The sequence below is a fragment of the Castor canadensis genome, chromosome 8 (genome assembly GCF_047511655.1).
Source record: "Castor canadensis chromosome 8, mCasCan1.hap1v2, whole genome shotgun sequence".
Classification (NCBI taxonomy): domain Eukaryota; kingdom Metazoa; phylum Chordata; class Mammalia; order Rodentia; family Castoridae; genus Castor; species Castor canadensis.
The window spans coordinates 145,824,084-145,836,085 of NC_133393.1; positions in this window are offsets into that span (position 1 = coordinate 145,824,084).

Genomic DNA, 12,002 nt, shown 5'->3' on the forward strand with positions numbered 1-12,002 from the left:
CCTCAGTTTCCCATTGGAGGCAGCAATGCCAGTTCAGCCTTCAGGCATGGAATATGCCAGAACCACAATCCACAGCTCGCAAGGCATGGATCAGTTCCTCCAACATCTCTCAGAGTCCTTGAGTGTTGTGATTGACACCTAGACTTCAAAGGGGAAGGATAGGCTGAGGGAGGAAAGAGCCACTTAGCAACACAGGCCAGTAGCTCACAATTTGGGTAACAGGGTATGTCAGTCATTTTTGCATCACTGACAAAATACCTGAGACAAACAACTTATAAGGAGAAAAGGTTTATTTTGGCTCACGCTTTCAGAGGTTTCAGTTCATGGTTACTTGGCCCTGTTGCTTTGGGCCTGTGGCAGCACCAGGTAGTGGGAGTGTGAGGTGAAGGGGGCCTGTTCAACTCACGGCAGCCAGGGAGGAAAAAAAGAGACAGGAAGGGACAGGAGCCTCAAGGGCATGCCCCCAGTGACCTAACTTTCCCATAATTTTCCTCCACCTCCCAATAACACCACAGGCCTGGCAACCAAACCTTCAACACATGGCCCTTTGGAGACATTTAAGACACAGATCATGGCACAGGTACCCATCTCGTGCTCCTAAACTCCAACATGCAGAATATTACTCTAGATTTACTTTCTATGTTGTTGGCAAGAAATTTATTCTAGCAGCTTCTCCATCACTGATTCTTCAGACCCTTCATTTTTAAATCCGGTCACATTTGAGATTGTCCCCCTCTGTTCTGCTCCTTCCCACAGGGGTCTTTGTTCTGCTGGTGGTGGCAGGTGGGGAAATGATTTTGTAAATGCCACCACATGTCTGGAGGGAGGGGAGGCCCACTTCTCAGACTGTATCCATCTCAGTCCCCCATTGGCATCCACTAAGGCAAGTCTCATCTACCTTTGATGAGAACCACATGCCCTGCCTGGTGTGACCTCTGACTCCCTCTGACCATGCAGTTCCTCACTCAGTCCCCTACTGGGGGGCCACTCTGCCCCACTGCTGTAGCCTCCCTGCCCCAGTTGTGAGGCCTTCCCAGTTCCTCTCTCAGGAGCAGAGCTAAATCCAAAAGCTCCTCTCCCCCACCTCCATCCCTCCACACACACCTGGGACCTGGGGCCAGGGAATCCAGGCAGCAGGTCTCACTCTACAGCTCTCAGGCCATTCCTCAGGCCCTGGTAAGAGTAGCATGGATGATATGGCAGATCTCCAAGCTCCCGACTGGAATGGAAGAACAGGTCACGTCTGGGCTGGGGTCCCCATCCCCTCCCTAATACCCTTCTACCTCCAGGCTCTTCTGGAAATGGGATTTGCCAACCATAAGAGTCTCAACTTCGCTATTGCAGTAGACCAATAGACAGTAGGGGCCATTTCTTCCTCCCTAGGGATTTTTTTCCCCCTAGAACTTGTATCCATGGGGTAAAGGAACTACTTTCGAACTCTCACCAGCTATGTGACTTTGGGCAAGTAACAGGTTCCCCGCCCCCCATCTACCTCTTCCCTTGATAACAACAGCATCTCCCATTTTAGGGTACATAAGTTAGCACAGTTGGCTCATGGCAAGCACTCAACATCTGTTAAGAACCAAACCATTTCCCAAGTCCATCTTCTACCTCTTTTACTTATCTGGAGCAGCCACTCTGTCCCAGGAGTTCTTAAACCCAGTTTCTGGGAAACCCAGGGGCTCTCAAGAGAGAGTGCAAAATTATGTGTCTATGTTTATCTTTCCCAGGGAAAGGGTTTATGACTTTCATTAGCATTTCAAAGAGCTCTGAGGCTTCAATTAATAATCCTGGAGAATCCCTTCCTGTCAGATTTACCTGATAGGTTCATATTCTAGTTGTGAGAACCAGAGATTTAGAAGATCAAGGTAACTTTTTCTAAAGTGAAATCAAATAAATACTGCTATGGTTTCAATGAGTCCCTAAAAAAAATATGTATAGGAAACATAATTGTCATTTGCATGGTGTTATGTGGTAGAATTTTTCTTTTGGCAGTACTGGGGATTGAACTCAGCTTTGCACTTGCTAGACAGATGCTCTATCACTTGAGCCACACCTCCATCAAGAGGGAGGGCTTTTAAGAGGGGATTAGGCCATAGACATGCTGCCCTCATGTACAAATCAACATTATTATCATGGAAGTGGGTTCAAAACTAGCCCCTCGGTCTCACTGTCTCTCTCTCTCTCTCTCTCTCTCTCTCTCTCTCTCTCTCTCTCTATCTATCTATCTATCTCTCTCTCCTCCCACCCACCTGTTTGCCTCCTTGCCCTTCCACCATGGTATGGAACAACAAGGAGGCCTCTCTAGATGCCAGCCCCTGGATCTTGGACTTCCCAGCCTTCAGAATCATGAGGTGATAAATGTCTGTACATTAGAAATTACCCAGCATATGTTCTTTTCTTTTTTAGCAGCACTGGGGTTTGAACTCAGGACCTCATGCTTGCTAGGGAGGTCCTTTTACTGCTTGAGCCACTCTGCCAGCCCTGTGGTCTTCTGATATAGTAACAAAAAGAGACTAAAACAAATATAAAATGAGCAAGTGCCAAAGTTGTATTTCACTCACTCATCAGTGAGTGAAACCTGCTCACGAAGCTGTAACCTGCTCAAAGAAGAACACTCATAGTCAAAGCACAGTTACAGGTATGGTGGTTCACATCTATAATCCCAGCACTCAGGAGACTGAGACAGGAGAATCTTGAGTTCCAGTCCAGTCTGGACTACATAGCAAAACAAAACACATACACAAACAGACAAAAGAGTAGTTCCACATCTAGGCAATAGGGAATGCTGAAATGAATTAGAAATAGAGATAAAGGGCTGGCAGAGTGGCTCAAGTGGTAGAGCATCTGCCTAGCAAGCATGAGGCCCTGAGTTTAAACCCCAGTACCACCAAAAACAAAAAAACAAAGACTAAAAAAGTGTCAATAGCCACAGGGAAATAATAAATTTCACCTCCACTAGACAGGATTTATTTGCATTACATTGACAAGGATCATTTGCATTACTAACAGTTTTCTACTTAAGTTAAAAAAATAGCTAAAAGACAGACACCCTGAAAAAGTGTGCTAGATAGAGCTCCTGGTAATTTTGATATGCCCATTTCAAACGTCTTTCACAATTTTCCCAGCATAGATTCTCTTTCCTCATCCATTAAGTGGGGATAAGGCAATCTACCTCAGAAGACAGCAGTGAGGGTTGTAGTACGAGATAGATGCAAAGTCTTCCTACTTGAAAAAGCAGTTTATGGAGACAGGAGATGATTATTTATTGCTTTTCAAACTCCCCTAAAGCTCAAGTTAGAAAGTTCACATCTTCAAAGTGTTTATAAATACAGTAACATTTCTTTAATATCCATCGACCTTTTCTAGTTCAATTTTTTAAAGGAGCAACCAAGCAACAGAAAATGGGCAAAGGACCAAAATAAGAGAATCCAGGGAAAAACACGATACTAAACAAATGGGTATTAAACATATGAAAATATTCTCAACTTCGGGCACAATAAAATGTAAATAAAATAGTAATGAAATACAATGATTTTTACCTTTGGGATTAGCAGATATATTGGTAAGGATTAATGAGTCACATGTCCCATGTATAAGGAAGTGTGAATTAGCAAATTAGCTTGGAAGACAATTTGTCACCAGCTATTAATATCCCAAACACTTATCTCTGTGACCCAGCAATCCTCTGTACAAGAACTTATCTGATAAATGCCTGTGTACGGTCATGTACACAATGACATTTCGGTCAGTTGCAGGTCACAAAGACAATGTTAGTCTCTTGGCCATATACCTTCTAGTGACTTCGTAGCCATCTTTGCTTGTGTATGTGCACAAGCTTCTGTATGATGTTTGCCCAATGACAAAAACACCTAGCCCTTTCTCAAAATGTGTCCCCACCGTTAAGTGACACGTGACTGTATATTAAAATGTTCACTGGAGCTTTGAGGGTAGCAGGAACTAAAAACCAACTACCTGGGACCCTGATTGAGTCTATTATTAGAAATTCATCCAGCTGTTAAAAAATAATGAGAGGCTGGAGTGTGTCTCTTGGGAGATTATCACTGACTATGACCTTAAATGGAAAGACCAAGTTGCAGAACAGAACTATGACCTTATTGGAGTAAGAAAAGGCTAATGACATGTTTCTATGCAAAAAGTCACCTATATGCAGAAGTTGTACGCATGAATTAGCCTTTGCTCCGTAACAAATCACTTGAAGCAACAACCACTTCGTTGGCTCAAGATTCTGTGGTTTGTCAGGGACTTCACCTGCTCTGGGTCAACCTGACCTCTGCTGGGCTTTCACCTAAGTCTGTGGTCAGCTGGTCATTCAATGCCACGACAAGTTCTAGGATGGCCTTGCTCACTAGAGCCCAGTGACTGCCAAGCCCTGGACTTGGCAGGCTGTCAGCCGGAGTGGTGATGTGATGGGCTCTCCTACCAGGCTTCCTCACACAGGGGTCTCTAACGGCACAAACTGCAAAAGCTACAGGGGCCTCTGAGGCTTGGGCCCAGAGCCCCTCCATCACTTCTGCTATATTCTAGGGGCAAAGCAAGTCACAGGACAGCTCAGATTCCTCTGCTCACCAGGAAGAGCTGCCAAGGGTTGGGCCTGGTTCCACCAACCTCCACAACTCTCCCTGTCCACCATACCCACGCCGCTCCCCAGAACCCTCCTGACACCTCCACTCCAATGTCTAATTGGCGACTCAAGGGAACAATGTCTACCTACAAACTTTACCACCCACATCACACCGCTTCTTCCTGGGCCTCCTCTTCCAAGTAAACAGCTACATCTTCCTTCTAGTTGCTCAAGGGAAAACTCTGAGCGTGTTCCCATAAGTCTTTCCTCTAATTGAGCAGAGAATCCAGCATTCGACCCCACCTCCCCATGTCACGCACCACTGTGAGTCACCTGCTGCCCTCACCTGCCACCCCGTATTCTCCTAGCTCTCACCTTGCCCTGTCCTCACTCAGCAGCAGGGAGATCTGGTAAGATGCGAGAGAGAGCACAACCTTGGGAAACTTCAGGTTCTTTTCCCATCCTATCTGGATGGCAATAAAGTCAGTCATTCCATGACCAACTGGGTCTTTCCCCAGTGCGTCCTGCCCTGGTCACAGTGGCCCTCTATCCACCTGTGGATCCAATGTAAAGCATAATCCTACCCCAGGGCTTTCGCTCTTGCTGTCTATTCACTGTCTGAAACAACTTTTTCCAAAAGCTATTTGCCTGGCTCACTTCTTCACTTCCTCCAGCCCCAAATCAATACTACCCTATCTACAGCAGCACACATGTGTACAGCTTGTTACTCTCTAGCCCCATACCCGTGGTAGTGTTTTTATAGCACTTATCAAAACCTGACCTATTATACATTTTATTATTTGCTTGTTGTCTGTCTCTCAACACTAGAATGAGAACTCTGTGAGGTCAAGAGCCATGTCTCATTTGTACACCATGATACTCCCAGTAACTGAAGCAAGACTTGGCACACAGTAGGAATTCAATATTTGCTCACACGTATACTGTGCACGTATACATACATACCTCCCTGTAGGCACAGAAATTTCCTAGATGGATACACACTCATATACGCACACACAAAAAAAGGCATGACAGCAATTTCTTCCAGAGCTACCAAATAAACAGACTCTTTCTCTTGCACAAAGGAGGAGAACCACTTAATCAAAAGATGGTGAGCCCCAGGGAGATGCAGATGATAAGTGGCAGTCCCCTGCCATGGGCCCAGCCATGCAGAAAACACACACGCGCGCACACACACACACACACACACACACATCTTAGGGGAAATTGCACGAGAACCTGCAACAACTAGAAGACACCCCTGTCCTGCCCTGGCTCCTCCTCCTGTTACATGTTCTTGCCCCGGGCTGTGAGATTGGGGCAGAAAAGAGACAAGACCCTACAACACCATAATTCATCCCTGTATAGAGGGTGTCTCTGAGCAGAAGAAGGGGACTACAGGAGGGCAAAAGATGCCTCCTGAATGCTGATTGATAGATATTGATAGAGTTAATGCTCTGCATTGTAAAAACATTGAATCTATAATCAGAAATAGATTGTCTGTTTTTAATAGACAGATTTCTTCTTGTTTTAAAAAAACTCAGGCCTGGCAACCAACAAGAATTGTCTTGTTGTGGCGCCCAACAAGAATTGCTCAGGGCTAAATGATAGCCCCCTTAGGAGGTGTGTGTCCCCCTGCCAGCTGCAAGCTCTCCATCATTATGATTTTCCTCACCAACACTCCAGTCACTTACAAACCTGCTGGAGCTTGGGGTCATTCACAATCCTCCACACACAGGCCTCCAACAGCCGCCAATGCCCAAGGCCTTTGAAGGAGAACCCTGGGGTGGTCTACCCTCAGGTCCAGGACTGGTTCCCCATTGTCCCAACACTTAGGGGAAATTGTTGGATGGAAGAATAATCACTTTGTACGTGGATGGACAAATTAGTGGCACGAGGATGAACTGATACAGGGATGAACAAATCGCTCACTATTCTCTTCGTCCTAAGCTTTCACATCTGATCCAATCTCACCCCACCCAAGGCGGCAGGCTCACCTTCTGCCTCCAGGTCTGCTGTTCACACCAGGCTGTCCTCATTCCCCCACCTCTGCCTCCCCTCCCAGGACCCTGCTCAGCCTCAGCCTCTCCCACACAGGTTCTGGGCACCCTTTATTGGGAACTTGATGCACAAATTAAACTTCTACCTGGGATCTGGAAAGCTGAGATCCGGCTGGCCCCCGTTTTGTGTGCTAGTGGCCAATTGGCCCCTCTTGGTGACTCATTCTCTCATGGGTAGACTCACACTGTCCCTGTGACATTTGAGGCCTCATCCAGCTCTGAGATTCTGGAACTCTCTTCATTCTGTAGAAAGCATCTGAGCCCAAATTCTGCAGGATCCCAGGAGACACTAGGCCACAAGATCCTGGTGGAAACTGACTCAGATAGTGACTCCTTTCTCCCCAGCAAAGGGACACCAGGCAGGATTGGTGAGTGCAGTCTGTTCTGAGCCTCAGGTGTGAGCAGAAAGGTTACAAATGGAAGGTGTTCTAATCTTTCTCTGGGGTTGTGGCCAACACAGGAATCCCTGCAGATCTAACACACTCAAGTTCATTCATTGTCTGGAAGTAGGCACAGAGGAGGAGCAGAGAAGGTTGTCATCAGGAGATACATGGGGAAAACAAAGAACAGTGAACAAAACAGAAAGCTGGTGTCAGAGCTGGCCCACTGCAAATGACAGCAGGGGGGCCACTGGTGAAAATGACTAAGTACAACAGGACATCCACAGCGTGTCAAGCCAAGAGTGCAGTCCTTCTGAGGTCACGTGCCCTACTGGCCCTGCCCCGGGTCCTTTCAGTAGCAAGCAAGACACTGCAGAGAGCTGGCCCATGGTGCGCCCTGGGACTGTTTGGTCTGGACTCTGCTGCATCTCTGCAGAGATGAAGTTCACTGTCAGAGGCACCCAGCTACCGGATGTTTCCTGTCCACGGGAGTGAGCAAGTGGTTCCTGCCTGCAGCAGTGCAGACGAATTTCATCTGGAAGATGATGTAAATCTCCTCTGAATCCAATTCTCCTGCAAACCAGTTGTTCATGTTCTGATTGAGAGTTAAATAAAATCTCATCTAGGTGTTCATTTACATTTGCACGAAAGTCACTATTTTCATTTTGAAAACTATCTTTTAACAAGTGAAGTGAGCTCATAGGGTCATAACCAGGATGGCCAGGTAATTTAGTATCCAAACCAGGACACCTTTGAGAATAAAAGAAGCAGCTATTAATAATTGCCAGGACTGCCAAACACACTGGGACCTTGATCACACTGTCTGGAAGAGAATGGCTGTCATTGAGACATTTGACACTTTCATTCTCATGAAAGGAGGGGAGGGGGGAAGGGAAAGGGGGAAGAGAAGGGGAGGCGGAGGGGGGAGGGGGGAAGGTTTGACAGCCACAAAGGGTTGATCCGGCTCATTGATTGATTCACACAGCACAGAGTGACAGTGGGGAACGTAACAGTCCACCCATGGTGCATGTCCTTGAGCAACTGAATTTGAAGCGGCCATCTCTCTCTGCTTCATTTTCCCCATCATTAAAGAAGCTGAAATTGATGCTCCAGGTGTCCCTTCTCCCAACAGTCATCGTATAATGGCAAAATCGGCAGAAAGGAGTCAAATGAAGCCGGATGAAACTTCACTATGATAATAATGAAGTCCTTCACTTGAGACTGGAAACCAATCAGAAGAGTTCATGCAGGAAGACAAGTGGTAGCCTAGCAGAAGTTCATGAGAAAAAGGCCTAGGCATTTGTTCAGTGGAATTTCAGCAGTGTGTGGCAGCCCTTAAATAGTCAATGGGGCCTTTGGCTGTATAAGTAGAAACAGTAGGTGTAGACTAAGAAAGGTGATGTTCCTTCTCTGTAATCCAGCTCCTTTTTTTCTTAAGAGAGAAGTATAGACAAACTGGTTTAGGTTCAAAAGGGAGGAACTGGGGAGAGACCAGGCTGACACCCTCTGATTCCCCAATCAGTCTTGGTCTGTAAGAGTGGACCAGCCCACCATTGTATGAATCCTGAGTTAAGGCCATGGGGAGTATCCAGCACCACCTGCCAGGTGTGCTTAACCTGACTCCAGTCATTCTCAAGACTTACCTACTATTTACAGGAAGAATAGAAGAGAGACAAAAAATTGAATACCGTGAAGAACACTTGGCCATCTTCAGAAGATGGGATTTTCGACAGGCCAGGTGACTCAGTTTCTACAATAACTCTATGGCATGGAAAAATTGGGAGAGGAACCGAAGCCAAATTACAGAAACAGAAAGCATCCAGACAGGTGCAATATGTGAGATTTTTTTTTTTTGATCTTTAATGTTTTAAAAAATCCATGAAAAAAAACTTGACACAAAGAACTCCAAATAAGACTATTTTCTGCTAATTGTGTTAGTTGTCATAGAAACATGGTCTAGCTTTTTAATGTCCCTCTTGTTAGAGATGCATACTAAAACCTTAGGGGTGAATGGACATTATATTTTGGTGTATTCTTTAAAGTACTCCAGCCAACAAACACACAAACAAAAGAGGGGAGGAGGAAACAGAAATCATTACCAAAAAAATGTTAATAGTTGTTGCAACTTGCTGATGGGCGTGTAGGAGTTCATTAAATTATCTTCTGTGCTTTTGTGTGCACTAAAAGTTTTTAATAATAAAAAATGTGCAATACAGGAATCACTTCTTTAAAAAGGGGAGGAGGGAAGGGAGGAAGAAAAACAGACCAGGAAAACTGATTTGGAAAGCACAAGTTCTGGAAACCAGGGCTCCAGGGGTCACACCAGGGAGCCAGGATGTTCTGAAATGCAGCTCCAAGGTCAAATGTCCAATGCTTGTGTGGAATAAGAGAGATTTGCTCTGTGCAGCTCCACAGGACAAATCTAGGACCAATATGGAACGTGCAGGAAGACAAGTTTAAATTCAATCCAAAGAACTAGCAGAGGTTTCCCACGGTCTGTTATCCCTGCGCCGCTCCAAACCCTGTCCAAACCCTGTCCACAGGCTGCCCTCTCTGCGCCCTGCATTCCAGCCAAACACAATCCTTGGAGGCCCCAGAACACGAGGGTGCTTTCCTACCTCATGCCCTTTGCCCTACACTTCCTTGGCAGGAATGCCCGCCTCGCTCCTGGCTATTGGAATGCTACGTGCACCAAGGCCCCCACTGGACCCCTGGACCCCTAGACCGTGCCCTCCCCCATTGCCCTGCATCTCCATCCTTTGGAAGAAGAACATCTTTTAAACAACACAAGTGCTTAAAATGTGCTGGTGGCTGTTAAAAACGTATGACTCTGTAGCTTAGGAAAGGCGTTATATTGTCTTTATAGATAGACATCACAGATAAGTTATATATTGTCTTTTATTATAACTCTTCCTCTTTCCCTCCACAGCACTGTGTACCTTTATTACAAGAAGAGTGGCCCCATGTTCCAAGGTCCCACATGTGCCAACACTTTTATTGTCATACCAACCCTGCGACACAGGCTTCATAAGCGTGAGACCCCCGCGCAGCCAACCAAAATCACATAGCAGGGGTCTTGCTGGAATTCAGGTGTTCCTGATGCAAAAGCTTTCAACCACTATCTATACAAAATTGTAACTCCATAATTAATTTACGTATATAAATTGTACCCATAATGTGTAATGCACACGTAAATGTGTGCGTATGTGGGTGTGTCTGTAGGTACAGTCACTGTCTATTCCTTCTAGCACTGTGACTAGCAGGTGGTTAAGTCCCACATGAGATGGTCAGTCATCTTTCTGCCTCCCTCCACTCCACCCCCTGTCCCCCCACACACACACCTCACTGTCAACTTCTGCACAGCTGCAATAAATCAAAGGACCTCTAGTCCCAGCCTCCTTACAGGATAGGAGGGAAGTCCTCATAGACAACCATAAGACCCAGACAGAGTGTCAGGGGCTGGCCAAAGTCCCCAGGAAGTCCATGTGGTGATGCAGAGTCCGTGAGGTCCCCACCTCACAGCCCAGGCTGCTCTAGGAGCTCTGCTTTGGGAGAAGAAGGCGTCTCCCCTCTTCCCCAGCTGCCAGGGCCCTGACCGCTGTGTGACCCCCAGGGGTGGGGACCTGTACTCCCCAGGGGAGTTGCTTACAGCCCTGTTATCTCCAGCAGGCAATAAAGTCATTTGGTGGCAATTAGAATCCTAACCAATTTAAGTCATTTATGGCTGCCAAGCAATTACAAAGTGGTTCTTATCACCCAAGAATCCTAAGATGTTATTTGAAAGGGGCCATAAACGGAGCCTGGATGAGGAGTGGGCAGCAGACAGGCGACAAGGAAGATGGTGGGAGACATATCTTTTTAAGTTTCATCAGATGTGGCAGACCTCTCGCCATGGACTTAGTAAGAGAACAAGCTCCTGTCTCCAGACTATTCCACTCCAGAGCACTGTCCAGTCCTACAACTCCCAAATTAGAACTCCTGGACAGCGACGGTTGGTGATGTCAGTGGATGTTTCATAAAAAGTGACACCAGGGTGAATCTGGTTGGGAAGTTTGTAACCTGTGTCTCCCTTGTGGAGACTAAGAGCTTGAAATGTGTCCCACGTTCTAGGAAGGGCTATGTGACAGAAACCAGGCTCCACAGGATAGCTTGTCTCTGTGACACTTGTGTTCCTCAGACTGTGACCACCAGAACCTAGGGACAGCATAGCACAGCACAGCTTGGAAGTGTGGATTTGACAGTCACGTTCCCTCCCAACTTGGCCGGAAGCTAGACCCCCTGGCTTTCTGCCCCTGGTTAGAATGTGTTCTTTAGTACAGGGCAGCCAACCAGCCAAGAGAGGGGGTGACCCCCATTTCTGTCTTACCTGAGAAGACCTAGAAAGAAAAGAAAGATAGAATCTTTTGGCAAATCAGTAATGGGGTCCCCAGCTGAAGGAAAGATGAGGCTCACCTTCAAAGGGGACAGGAGGAGAATTCTTCTGTGATTATCAAAAGGGCAGAATTGATCCAGTGAAAGAAGAGACTTTCTGAGAGTGAGAACAAAAGCCATACAGCACACAACTCCCTAATGACATGTGGCTGTGAGGGGAGCCAGACAGGCCTGTAGGAAAGGAGTATTCAGTCTATATTGTTCAGGGCACTATTCGAAGGTAGAAAACCAGCAGGGGCGAGTCAGAGAATTCCCTGCTGCCTTGGAGTCTACATTCTGATGAGGGAAAGAAAGAAACACGTAAGAACCAAGCAGACTAAAAGAAACACATCATTTTAGAGAATGGTAAAGCTTTTATGTGGCAGAGCTGGTTCTGATAAGACTCTAATGAGGTTAGGGTGACCAAGAAAAGCCTTTATGGAGTCAAACCCTTGAGCTGAGACTTAGGGGATAGGAAGAAGCCAGTCCCAAGAAGCTCCAGGGGCAATGTCCCAGCCCTAAGTCTCCATGGAAATGATTGTAGTGTGTTCAAAGGACAGTCATTTG